The sequence below is a fragment of the Neomonachus schauinslandi genome, chromosome 1 (assembly GCF_002201575.2).
Source record: "Neomonachus schauinslandi chromosome 1, ASM220157v2, whole genome shotgun sequence".
Lineage (NCBI taxonomy): Eukaryota > Metazoa > Chordata > Mammalia > Carnivora > Phocidae > Neomonachus > Neomonachus schauinslandi.
In genome coordinates, this window is record NC_058403.1 from 35,569,590 (window position 1) to 35,582,527 (window position 12,938).

The 12,938-nt window shown below is 34.9% G+C and overlaps 2 pseudogenes; one reads left to right on the plus strand and one right to left on the minus strand.

Annotated features, from left to right (window-relative positions):
* Positions 1-354: 354 nt before the first annotated feature.
* LOC110579756 lies at positions 355-7,720 on the minus strand (annotated as a pseudogene).
* Positions 7,721-9,551: 1,831 nt separating this feature from the next.
* LOC110579758 lies at positions 9,552-10,010 on the plus strand (annotated as a pseudogene).
* The last annotated feature ends 2,928 nt before the right edge of the window (positions 10,011-12,938 follow it).

A 12,938-nucleotide genomic window follows, 5' to 3' on the forward strand; every position in this document is an offset into this window, starting at 1 on the left:
CCTGTGATACTGAATCATGATACATTATCTGTACACGTAACTACTACTGTTTTTAATAAACCTTTGGGACACTCAGTTTTATGCCCAAGATGACATCAGCATGTCTTTAAAATCTTCTCTTCCTCCTGTATGAGAGGGTATTTTTGAAACTAATTTTCTCATTTAATATTCAAACACAGAAAACCTATTCTACAAGGTGCTGCCATTAATTATGTCCAAGGTTTTGGACATAACACACATAACCCCATGAGGCTATGACAAATACTATGACAAAAGAGTTATTACATTAAACCTTTTGATGGGATTGACTGATAATGAAACTTTATGACATGCTTGAGCAACCCACGGAAGGGATCACATGTGAACTAACACTCTGTCCAACCACTGTAGATGTCCATTCAGATGAAGTTCAATCCAACAAGTGCTTGTTACCATCTGCCCTTCTGTATTCTGCTTCCTACCCTTTCACAAAACTGATTCTTATGGTGCACATCCTAGTTAGTTGATACACAACTTCAAAACTCTGATTAACACACTGAGCAAGAAGAGCAGCAAATTCCTGGTTGGTGAAGATCTTGAGATTGCAGCCTGGTAGAATCTTACACTCTGTTGCAGGGGGCCAGCTTGATCTCTGATTACACTTGGGGCTCTGCACAAAGACTACACTATCACTTAGGTACTCAGTAAAAAAATTCCCCACTTATCTAACATGAGCACACTCCTCTTCCTATGTCTGCTTGCCATTTCTACAGTAGCATTTTGGTTAACATTGGAGAATAATCCTGCGCAGGACCTTTCTGAGTTTGTTGGATCTGTGACACCATCTACAGTGAGTGAGAGCTGTGATGCATGGAAAGTCTCCGCCACTCTCTGGTTTAATTCATGATATGCTACTGAACACCAAAGTACAGGGTCTGAGTAACTGGCTGCAAATTCGAACTATGATTAACAGAGAAAGAGTAATGGGAGATAGTTCTGTGGGAGATCCTATATCCATATATTAGTTCATCGTTGATCACCTGTTTTTCCATCTTCCCTGATACACCCAGGAGATGAAGTTTCTGAGATGTAGTTTACTCTGTGGCTTGGTTCTCACTGGGAAACTACTGTTTTCTGGGATGGAATAGGTATAATCATCTAGAGGTGGCAGTTCGGTTAGGATTTCAATACTGAAGGCAAAACTTGTGTCTCAAATCTCTGGTAGTAGTAAACATACTTCATCCTTTTAGAGATTAAAAGCACATTCACAGTTTACAATTGCTTTGAGTTTGTGATGACTGTGATGGTTAGGCCAGAACCATGATCAGCACCCCATAAAATGTGGCAGTCCTTTTCAATGACAGGGCTGTCTTATCCCACTATCTATCATATTTGGTGTACTCAGTCTCCAAATTTCAGAACAAGTGCTTGGTATGGTAACATCTTTAGTATTACAATTTTTAGTGGTGATGGCTTTCTCAAGCTCTTCTAATTGACCTGTTTTCTTTAGTTTCTTCTTCAAACTTTTAACTTCTTTTTCATACCATTTTTCTGCCTGTCCATTCTGTTCTCCTCTACCTGCTCCTCCAGGTCCACCAGATGATTTATTCTACCCCAGCAGAAGTGGAGTGGTGGAGTGAATGGCAAGATGGACATGTTCTTACCAAAGGCAGCAATCCACACTAAGAAAATAGCCTCCTTTATTTAACCTGAAGCGCTGTTGACCACCTGTCCTTCAATGGCTCAGCCTAGGGCCCCTTCCGTCTGTAGTCTCTTGTCTGCACCATAGGTTGAGGCCTGTTCAGGGTCACTGCCCTGGTCCACCTTCTGTAGTCAAGCCAGGAGCAAACACTTGCTCACACCTTGGGGAGGCTTGGGGGCTGCCCCACGGAGTGCTCCGAGGACCAGGCAAACTCTGAGCAAAAGAAGGTTTCACAGAGGCCCTGGTGCAAAGTTTATTTTTAAAAATGTCACACACTACACTACACATTCATTTATAAGATTATAAAAAGCAGACTTTTTTTGAAGTACACAATCAATAAACCACCATTTAGTCATATAAGTCATAAGAACTTTTGTAAAATTAACTCTACAATACTTTGATTTGAATGCAGATTTTTTAAAAAAAATTCTAATTTAATTAAAAATCCAATTATAGTATATTATTAATAGCAGAATTCGACTTGTCCCCATGCCATCACATATACAAAATCTCCCACATTATAACTCAAATCAGTGTGTCCGTATCTGAAGTCATTTATCCTCCAATCCAAATTTGCTATTGCTGGTGCTCTTTACTTTTACTTTGTCTAAACTAATGGTTATCAACAGCAACTACCCTAATGCCTAGCCCAGAAGCCAATGTGTCATTATTCAGTGGCCCATTTCCTACCTCATGCCAATATCTAACAAACCACATGTGGATTCTATTTTCTAAATGCTCCCTAATTTTTTTATTGCTACTTGCCACGAATTTCATCTTGCTATCATTAATTCTCCTCTGAATTTCTGTAAGTTATCATTGCTGCTTTACAAGCCACTCTCCACATTTTATTCAAATTATAATTCCCCTTCCTTGAAAATATTCAGAAATGCCATTCTTACCAAATTACTGTATGTCTCTTATTTGCTTCACTGACATCTCATGTAATTCACCACAAAACACCAAAAAACACTGTGATTGCATATTTGTTGTCTCTGTGTTTCAGTATTTAAGAACATCATCCCTCAGGATAAACTGAGACCTTATTAAGGTAGATGACTTCAAAAGTATCCTGAATATTTTCCTATGCCTAAAAATTGGAAAATATCTTTGGTAAAAATAAATAAATTAAATAATATTCTCTCTACATTTACTAATTGCGTATTCTTGGCCATGTTAAACACTGTACCTTATTAAACAGAGATAGTAGTATGATTTCTTATATAGGATTGCTATGAAGATATAATATATTTATATGTTAAAGAACATAGAACAGTGCCAGGAGCATGTTAAGCACTATATAAATATTAGCTCTAATTTCATAAATAGTGTATGAAAACAAGAAATATTTCTTACTCATCATTATCTAAGAAAGTAGTTCCTAAAGTTTATGCTAAATTACTATACGTTAACAGATATACACACAATAAGTGAATTCATAAATAAACTCAAAATGATTATTAAATGAATCAACAGATGTTACCTTCTGCCTCCTCACAAAAAAAAAAAAAGCTGTAGGATATGGTGAAATGCTACATGCAGAATCATTATCCAAAAAAATTAAATATTTAATGCAGTGATATTTACATGTTATAAATATATTAAACTAAGTAAGTTTTTATCTTTATCAATCCCATCATCTTGTTCAGAAAATAAACAGAAGCAGTTTTTTTTCTACCATTTTTATAATTGGTTGTATTCTTATTCAAGATAACCAAACTACCATCTATTCCATAACTAAAGGCATTAGGTTTCAAGACATAAAGATTTTTATCAATTACCATTAAAATAATAGTGTTGAATTCTTTCTCATTCTTTATTTTTCAAGGCATCACCTTATTATTACTTTAGGATTAGAATGCCCCTTGTACATAACTAAGCTACATATATTAATGGTAGAATTTTTTTTTAGTGGTGCTCACATAAGTCCTTTTACAAGTACAAACTCCACTCTGAAATTATCATTCAGCTATAGACTAAAGTGTGTGAAATACAAGATTACATACTATTAGCCTTCAAATATTTTTGTGAATTTCTTTTACCAGTCTCTTCTCAAAACATTATCCTAAAGCATCTTCTGTGGAAGAATGCCAGTTTTTATTATGGTAAGTTGGAGTAACTGTTTTGGAATGTGAGGCACTCTCTGTAAAAAGCTGACCCAACAGTGTGGTTCCAGGCAGCCAGACAGCAGCAGGAGATGTCAATATACAATAACATTTAAGAATTCTCGTTAGCCATCAGGGAAATTCAAATCAAAACCACATTGAGATACCACCTTACAAGAGTTAGAATGCCAAAAATTGACAAGGCAAGAAACAAGAAATGTTGGAGAGGTTGTGGAGAAAGGGCAACCCTCTTACACTGTTGGTGGGAATGCAAGTTGGTACAGCCACTTTGGAGAACAGTGTGGAGGTGCCTCAAAAAGTTGAAAATAGAGCTACCCTATGACCCAACAATTGCACTACTTGGTATTTACCCCAAAGACACAGATATAGTGAAAAGAAGGGCCATATGCACCCCAATGTTCATAGCACCAATGTCCACAACAGCCAAACTGTGGAAAGAGCCGAGATGCCCTTCAACAGATGAATGGATAAAGCAGATGTGGTCCATATATACAATGGAATATTACTCAGCCATCACAAAGGATGAATACCCAACTTTTACACCAACATGGATAGAACTGGAGAGGATTATGCTAAGTGAAATAAGTCAAGCAAAGAAAGTCAATTATCATATTGTTTCACTTATTTGTGAAACATAAGGAATAGCATGGAGGACATTAGAAGAAAGGGAAAAATGAAGGGGGGGAATCAGAGGGGGAGACGAACCATGAGAGACTATGGACTCTGAGAAACAAACTGAGGGTTTTAGAGAGGAGGGGGTGGGGGGATGGGTTGGCCCGGTGATGGGTATTAAGGAGGGCATGTACTGCATGGAGCACTGGGTGTTATATGAAAACAATGAATCATGGAACACTACATCAAAAACTAATGATGTACTGTATGGTGACTAATATAACATAACAAAATAAAATTTAAAAAAGAATTCTCATTTAGAGTTTTGTTGTTGTTGTTGTTTTTACAAGTATAATTAATAAATAAGCTGTTTCAGCTTCCTGCAACCCAATACTCTGCTGTCCAATCTCTGTTCACCTAAAGATGTCACCTTGGGGAAGCTCATTCTGGAATCCTTTTCCTACTGCCAAAGCAACCCAGGAGTTTCCATTCCCACTGTTTACTTGGTGAAAGCAGACCAGCATTCTCTGAGAGAATTCTGAATATACTTTCCATAGAAACTAGGTTAGGAGCTGGGGTTAGTAACGATAGAAATGTTGCCATCAATAATATTCTTCTATAACATCATAGTAAATAGGATTTGTGAACTTGCTTCAACAATTCATCACCTTTTACGGTATTGTTTATGAGAGGAACTTAAAAAATCTGCATTTCAAAGTGCTAAACTTCTCTGCAGGCAGCTTTTAGAACATAACAAAAATGTTAGTGGGGGAATATTCCTAAATTAATATCCAACAATGAGAACCTGCTACTATACTGTTGACCACAGTGTAATAAACTATTTGTTAGCTTTAACTGCACTGAATTCAGTGACTGAGAAAATTATTGAGTCTGAGTGTTTACAGCTGCTTTTAATTTCTGATTAGTCCCTGTTGTTTTAAAAACATAGGAACAGTGAAATATGTCAAGTATACTTGGCTAAAATCTTAAAGGGGGAAATTTTGAAACATTGAAACAATTCAACTGAAAAAAAAATTTAATTATGGATAGATTTAATTTACTGAAAATACCTCTAACAAATAACATAGATCATTAAAATTTAACTAGTGGGTGGTAGTAGAGCGGGGGAATGAGTCGATACTATTAAAGGATGAAGAAATTTGGCATTTTTCTTATCAGCAACATACATAAATTAAAAACACTATTTAAAAAATCTGGCAAGAGGGGCGCCTGGGCGACTGCCTTCGGCTCAGGTCATGATCCTGGAGTCCCGGGATCGAGTCCCGCATCGGGTTCCCTGCTCAGCAGGGAGTCTGCTTCTCCCTCTGACCCTCCCCCCTCTCATGCTCTCTCTATCTCATTCTCTCTCTCAAAAAAAAAATAATAATAAAAAAATAAAAAATCTGGCAAGAAAACACACATTCTAAAGGATGTTCTTCCCGTCATCCAAGAACCATGCTACAATCACTTTACTACAACACCTCAGGTTTTGAAATTTTATTAACTGTGAAAGAAATATATTGGGATTATTGGCCAGAACTTGCCACAGTTATTTCTACATCACCAACTCCTCATCAATCAAGAAATTGTCATTTATTTCCCATGGAGTATATTGAAGTTCAGACTGCCTAAATGTCAGTGTGAAAGAGACTTTCTTTGAGATGGTGATCATGTACTTTCACTCTTGCTCATTATTTTCAACCATTTGACTAGATTTTGGCACTCTCCTTCTGGAAATGTGTGCACACATGAAGTAGCAATAGAGGACGAAAATGCCAGAGGCTTCTTTATATTCCAGAGATATGAAATCCCCAATGTGCTGCAAGCAGTATCTTAAACAAAATAAACTCCAGCATTAATTCACTGAAATAATTTAGAGAATTTTCTTGGATTGTCCTGATAGTTTCTGTGCAAATAATTCAACCTTTCAAGAACATTACTCAGCATCTCTATAGACAAAAGATGACTGCTTGTATTATACGTAGTATATTCCTTGCTTTACAAGTTTTTTCAAATGATAAGCCTAAGAGTATCCTTATCACTTAACTGATATGTATCTGACACTTTTGTCCTAATTCTAGAATAATAAAAAGTATTTTTATATTTTGTCATTAAGTTTCCTTGGCTCACTGATTTTATTTTATTTTTTTAGTAAAGTGCTAGCATTTTTATATATTGTGTATGCTGCATCTATTCTTTGAAAATTCAAGAATCATTGACATTTTATTTTTTTATATCACAGGAAACTTTACAATGCACAATAATTTTGAGGAAGATTTATTTGACTAATTACTTAACTACTATAAAACCCACTATAAAATTTCATACAAGCCTGTGAAATTCCATGCTGATCATTTTATTAAAAATCTAAACCTATACATGAAAGTATAAATATATGTATACATATACTTATATATACTTAAAATGTGGTATTTAATTTATTATATTGTTTAAGAGGGTAATCCGTAATTTAATACATTTCTATTCATATGGAAAGTAGGAGAAGGTGTTTTTTCATATATTTAGTGCAAGAGCACAGTGTGTTGTGTTTGTTTAGCACCTGCTGTGCTGCCACATGCCAATCCATGCTCTCCTCACTTTTCACTTGTATAAACATCAAACAGAAGGGACAAAGAGTAGGATTATTTTATTTGAAATATATTTCCTTATTACTAAATACCACTGTAAGTCATTATGGAAAACCTACTCATCTTCCAAGTTCTAGTTCATCTCCCACTTTCTTTTTTTTTTTAAAGATTTTATTTATTTATTTGAGAGAGAGAATGAGAGAGAGAAAGCACGAGAGGGGGGAGGGTCAGAGGGAGAAGCAGACTCCCCGCTGAGCAGGTAGCCCGATGCGGGACTCGATCCCGGGTCTCCAGGATCATGACCTGAGCCGAAGGCAGTCGCTTAACCAACCGAGCCACCCAGGTGCCCATCTCCCACTTTCTTAATGGAGCATTCCCAGATACTAATAATCCTTACTGAGGCTTCCTTTCTCAGAAATGCAGTGCTTTTAAGAATCAGTAAGCCCTTCAAATGTGTCAGTCCTTAAGTATCTTTTTTGGTTGTTTAATTCTAAAATGTTGACTGCATGGTGGTGCTGTATCCCCAACCTATTCTTTTTACCTGGGATTTTGAAGAACTTAACTGAAGTATTTCTTGAGTAGTTCATATATATATATATTTCCCCCAGCTTCATTTAAGATATAATTGACATATATTGTGTAAGTGATAAACAACCTGAAATTTGATACCGTTATATATTGCAGAATGATTATGACCTTACCTTTAGCTCCATCTTATCACATAATTACCATTTCTTTTTTGTGGTAAGAACATTTAAATTCTATTCTCTCAGCAAGTTTCAAATATATAATCTAGTGATGTTAACCATAATCACCATACTATGCATTAGATCCCCAGAACTTATTCTTTTATAGCTGGAAATCTATACCCTTTGACCAGTATCTCCCCATTTCTTTAACCATGCTCCCCTAGCCCTGGTAACCACCATTTTATTCTGTTTCCATGAGTTTAGCTTTTTTTCTTAAGATTCTACACAAAGGTAATATCATATAATATTTGTCTTTCTCCATCTGATTTATTTAGCATAATGTTCTCAAGTTCCAGCCATGTTCTTGCAAATGTTAGAATTTCTTCTTTCTCATGGCTGAATAATAGTCCAGTGGCTTCACTAATTCACATTCCCATCAACAGTGCACTAAAATTTGTATGGAACTACAAAAGACCAAAGCTGAAGGCATCATACTTCCTCATTTCAAATCATCCTAAGTGATAGTAATCAAAACAGTATAAGACTGGCATACAAATGGACACAAAGATTAAGGGAACAGAACACAGAGCCCAAAAATAACCCCTTGCGTATATGGTGAACTAATATTTGACAAGGAAGCCAAGAATATTCAATGGGGAAAGGAGAGTCTCATCAATAAATGGAGTTAGGAAAACTGGATATCCACATACAGAAAAATGATATTGGACTCCTATCTTACACCACTCAGAAAATTACTAAATACCACCCATCTGTTGCTCATGCTCCTCAAGTGGCTCAGAAGCACAGTTCATGAAGCCATATTTTATGAATTCCTGGGACTTACCTCACCTTTACAGGGAATGCAGTTATCAGTGTTCCTGAAAAGGCCTGTTTTAAGGTCAAACTTGAAAAGTAGTTGGGCTGAAATCAATCTTGGCCTAAAGAAAAATAAATACCATAACTAACATTAACATCTTGTACAAAAATTACTAACAACTACTTATCTTAAGTTAGAAGCATCTGAAGTTTATTTCAGCTTTAGAAAGTCCAATATTTTAGAAATAAATTAACTTAGGGTATTAGGGAAGTAGTTTATAAAGAAAAAAATGCACAAGAAACTACTTGGAAATGAAATAAAAAAAAATAAGGGTTAGCATAGTCTCATTATAGTCTAGGTTTCACAGGTGAAATATTCCAAAAAGAAGATAAGAAATAGTAAATTAGTCATGCAAATGTATATAATTATTAATAAAACATACCTTAGCATATACATACACAAATTACATACACATATAATATATCAGGGTAATAATTTAGGCAGCCTCCCTTTAGCACTTCAACAAAGCACAGCAATAAATCTATCTTATATCCAATCTTTCTCTGTTTTTCTCTCCATCTCTCTTCTCTCTCTCCCTCTAAGTAATACAATTCACTGCTTTTGTTGTTGAGATACTATTTCTGTATTTAATATCTGTCCTTCCTTTTTTTTTTGTAAATAATTTATTCTAATTAAACCAAAATGCATGTGCACTGCTGCTATCTTCTCATTAAACATTACTTGCTGTTATAAGACATATGGATTGCAATCAAACCTACAAAAATGCTCAATATAATTAATTATTACCACTCACTAGTATGGCTAAAATTAAAAAGATGGACCATACCAAGTGTTGGAGGAAATGTAGAAGAACAAAAATTTTGGTACTTTGAAAAGTTTAACAAAATCAAATAACCCCTTAGAGACTCAGCAAAAAAAGAAAGAAAAAAGAAAACAGGAAATGTAAGAGGGGATAAGTATCACCATGGGCCCTACAGACATTAAAAGGATAAAGTGAGCTCTTCCCCTTTCGTGGCCATGGCTGAAGCGCCAGCAGCCAAAATAAAGTTCAGTCCTTTTGTAACTTCTGACCAAAAGCCAGAACTGTAAAAGACATTTAAGTCTTCGCCCATTCACAGGAAGATTGTCTTCCCCTCTTTCCAAACAGCTAAGATAGAAGAACAGTGTTCGATCCATGCCCATCCGAAAGGAGGATGAAGTACAGGTTATGTGAGGACACTACAAAGGTCCTCAAACTGGCAAAGAAATCTAGGTTTACAAGAAGAAATACATCATCTACATGGAACGAGTGCAGCGAGAGAAGGCGAATGGCATGACTGTCCACATGGGCATTCATCCCAGCAAGGTGGTTATCACTAGGCTAAAACTGAATAAAGACCACAAAATGACCCTTGAACATAAAACCAAATTTTGCGAAGTTTTGGAAAGGAAAAGTGCAAATATTAGGAAGTAACAATTGAGAAGATGCAGGAATAAAGTAATCTTGTATATGACTTTAAATAAAAACTATAAAAATGAAAAAAAAGGATAAAATGAAAATATTATGAACACCTTTTTGCAAGTAAGTTCAATAACTTGAATAGAATAGACAATTCCTAGTAAATACAGCTCACCAAACTTAAAGAAATAGAATGTCTGAATAGCTATATATTAAAAAAAAAGAAGTCATAATTAACTTATTCCCACAAAGAAAAGATCAGGTTCAGATGGTTATAAACTGTATCCAATTTTAAAAAAATGGAACAGATTATATAAAAACTCTTACAGAAAATAGATGGGGAAGGAACAAAGTTTATTATAAGGAAATACATTTGTGTCCTTTTCATCCACAAAAAATAAGAATAAACATCTGAAATGATCAACATGTTTCTGCTTAAATTTTTTCTCATGGTTTCAGAAGTAGGTATTTTTCTAATATTTGTTCTAAGATACGTTAGGAAGCATCAACTGTGGCCTACGTTTTACTTCGGTCTGTATTTTGTATTTACTGTTAGGTTAAAGTGTTGAGAGATACAACTGATAGTTGCCCTTTGATAAATGTGGGCAGAATGAATGTTGTGAAAAGGAAAGGGAATTAATAATTGGTTGTGATGAAATCTTTCATTCTATTGTTGGTGATTATTAGATTAAATATCACGAGAAGTTTAACACTTTCTAGAAACCTGAGGCAGCCCATAGATATCTCTTCATTGAAGTACTATAGCAAATAATTAATTTCATTCAAAATATATTCATTCAACTTTTGTATGACCAATTCTTACGGGAACTGAAGGTAGCAATAAAAAACATAGATTCTTCTCATACCCCCAGTATCACAGATATTGTTTAAGATAAGATTAAGAGATATTTAAATTTTTTTAATAAATACTGTAACAGGCATCTACATGGAAAAGGCAATTCACCTCAACTGGAGAAAATCAAGTCAAGATTCAAGTCAAGAGCTAATCCTGGTGAAAACACAATTTATTAATGGTTTTGACTTGTAATAATTGTTCTAAAAATATTTTTGACAGTTGAAAAAATATTGAATGCCTCTCATAAATATCTTGCATAACTTTACTTAGAAAGTATAGTTAATTTTTGCATAATATTAACGATCTTTGTTAGAAATGTTTTTGATGACAGAATAGTAACAAAAATGAGGAGTAATGTAGTTATTTCTTTTTAGCTTAATATTCTGATTGTAATTTTCCACGATTAGAAAGTATACTATAATTTATATGTCTATGTATAAACTCTTCTGTATTTACCATTTCTGACAATATTCCAGAATAGGATTAGAAATATTACCAAAATTTAAAATTAGCAGGATAAAGGATATAACACATTGGGGGGTTCTATGCATATTGCTAAAGTGATTTATTTCCTAGTAATTGTTAACCAATTTATAGTTCCATCATCCAATTAATTGCATTTCTACCAAAATTAAGAATTTTCACTCAAAATAATATTGTGTAGTTTATAGAATGTAAAAATATATGTAATAAAGGCAAAACAGAATATTAATGATAGAGGAAAATTTTATCACTACAATGTGTTAATCCATCAACAAAGATAAAGAAAGGAGATTTAGGATAGGAATGGAGAATTAGTAACTGCTAGCTGTGTAGAGTTAAGAAAATTAATGCATAAATAACATTCTTTCAAAAAACATTACAGTCAATTGAATATTTTTATAAATCATTAAGATCCATGCTAGAAAGCAATATGTCCTACAATGTTAAAATAGATACATGATCACCGGAGAGGAGACAATACTTCAAACTTAGACTATGGAAGGTTTTGTGGAAAAGATGAAACTTGACAAGACTTAACAATCTCATAGGATTTTCACTGTAAAACATTAAAGAGTGAGAATATATGATTTAAAAAAATAGTAAATTTTAACATACTGATAATATACAGCAAATGTGGGCGCCTGGGTGGCTCAGTTGGTTAAGCGACTGCCTTCAGCTCAGGTCATGATCCCAGGGTCCTGGGATCGAGTCCCGCATCGGGCTCCCTGCTCTGCGGGGAGCCTGCTTCTCCTTCTCCCTCTCCCACTCCCCCTGCTTGTGTTCCCTCTCTCGCTGTGTCTCTCTCTGTGAAATAAATAAATAAAATCTTTAAAAAAAATATATATATATATATACAGCAAATGTTCAGTTTAGAGAGGCATTTGAATGTAGAGGCTAATGGCACAAATCTGGAGAGAAATGCTCTCTTCAAATCCTGCTCAGCTAACTTTTATCTCTGCTAGAGAGAAACTTCCTCTGGCAATTCCTGGGTATAATGTGAAACTAGCCTCCATACCTGGCAGGCAAAGACAGACGACAGAAAAAGGCAGACCACTTCAGATTAGTAGGCAGCAGGTTTAATAAGCCAGGGGAATTACTTATGAGGCTTAAGTCAGGTGGCCACAAGACCGGTAGATCTCCACACCTGCCCACCAGAATCTTCAACATTCATATAGAGGCTTTAACTGTATTCAGTCATATACCCTGTCTGGATAGCCTCAATACCACATTTATATCTCAAGACATATACATGGAGGTGCTTCTGGGAGTGGGGAAGGCAAGCAGAACACACATCCCAAGGATAGGGAGTCTTCAATATCAAGGGCTCAGCTTGCGGGTCAACTGGTGGTCACATTTTCTTTATGACCTTCTCCAACAATCTCTGTGACTTTGAACAAGTTATTTAAGTAATCTTTGTTTCAGTTACCTCTTATATAAAGTGGTGAATATAATAGTATCTGCCTCTTTGAATAGGGATTAAATTAAATGAGGATTAAATTAAATTTAAATAAGGATTAAATTTAAATGAGGATTAAAATTTTAATACATGTTAAGGGCTCAGAATAATTTTTGACAAATGTTATATATGGCTGGACATTTATTATTATTATTACTGTCATCATCATCA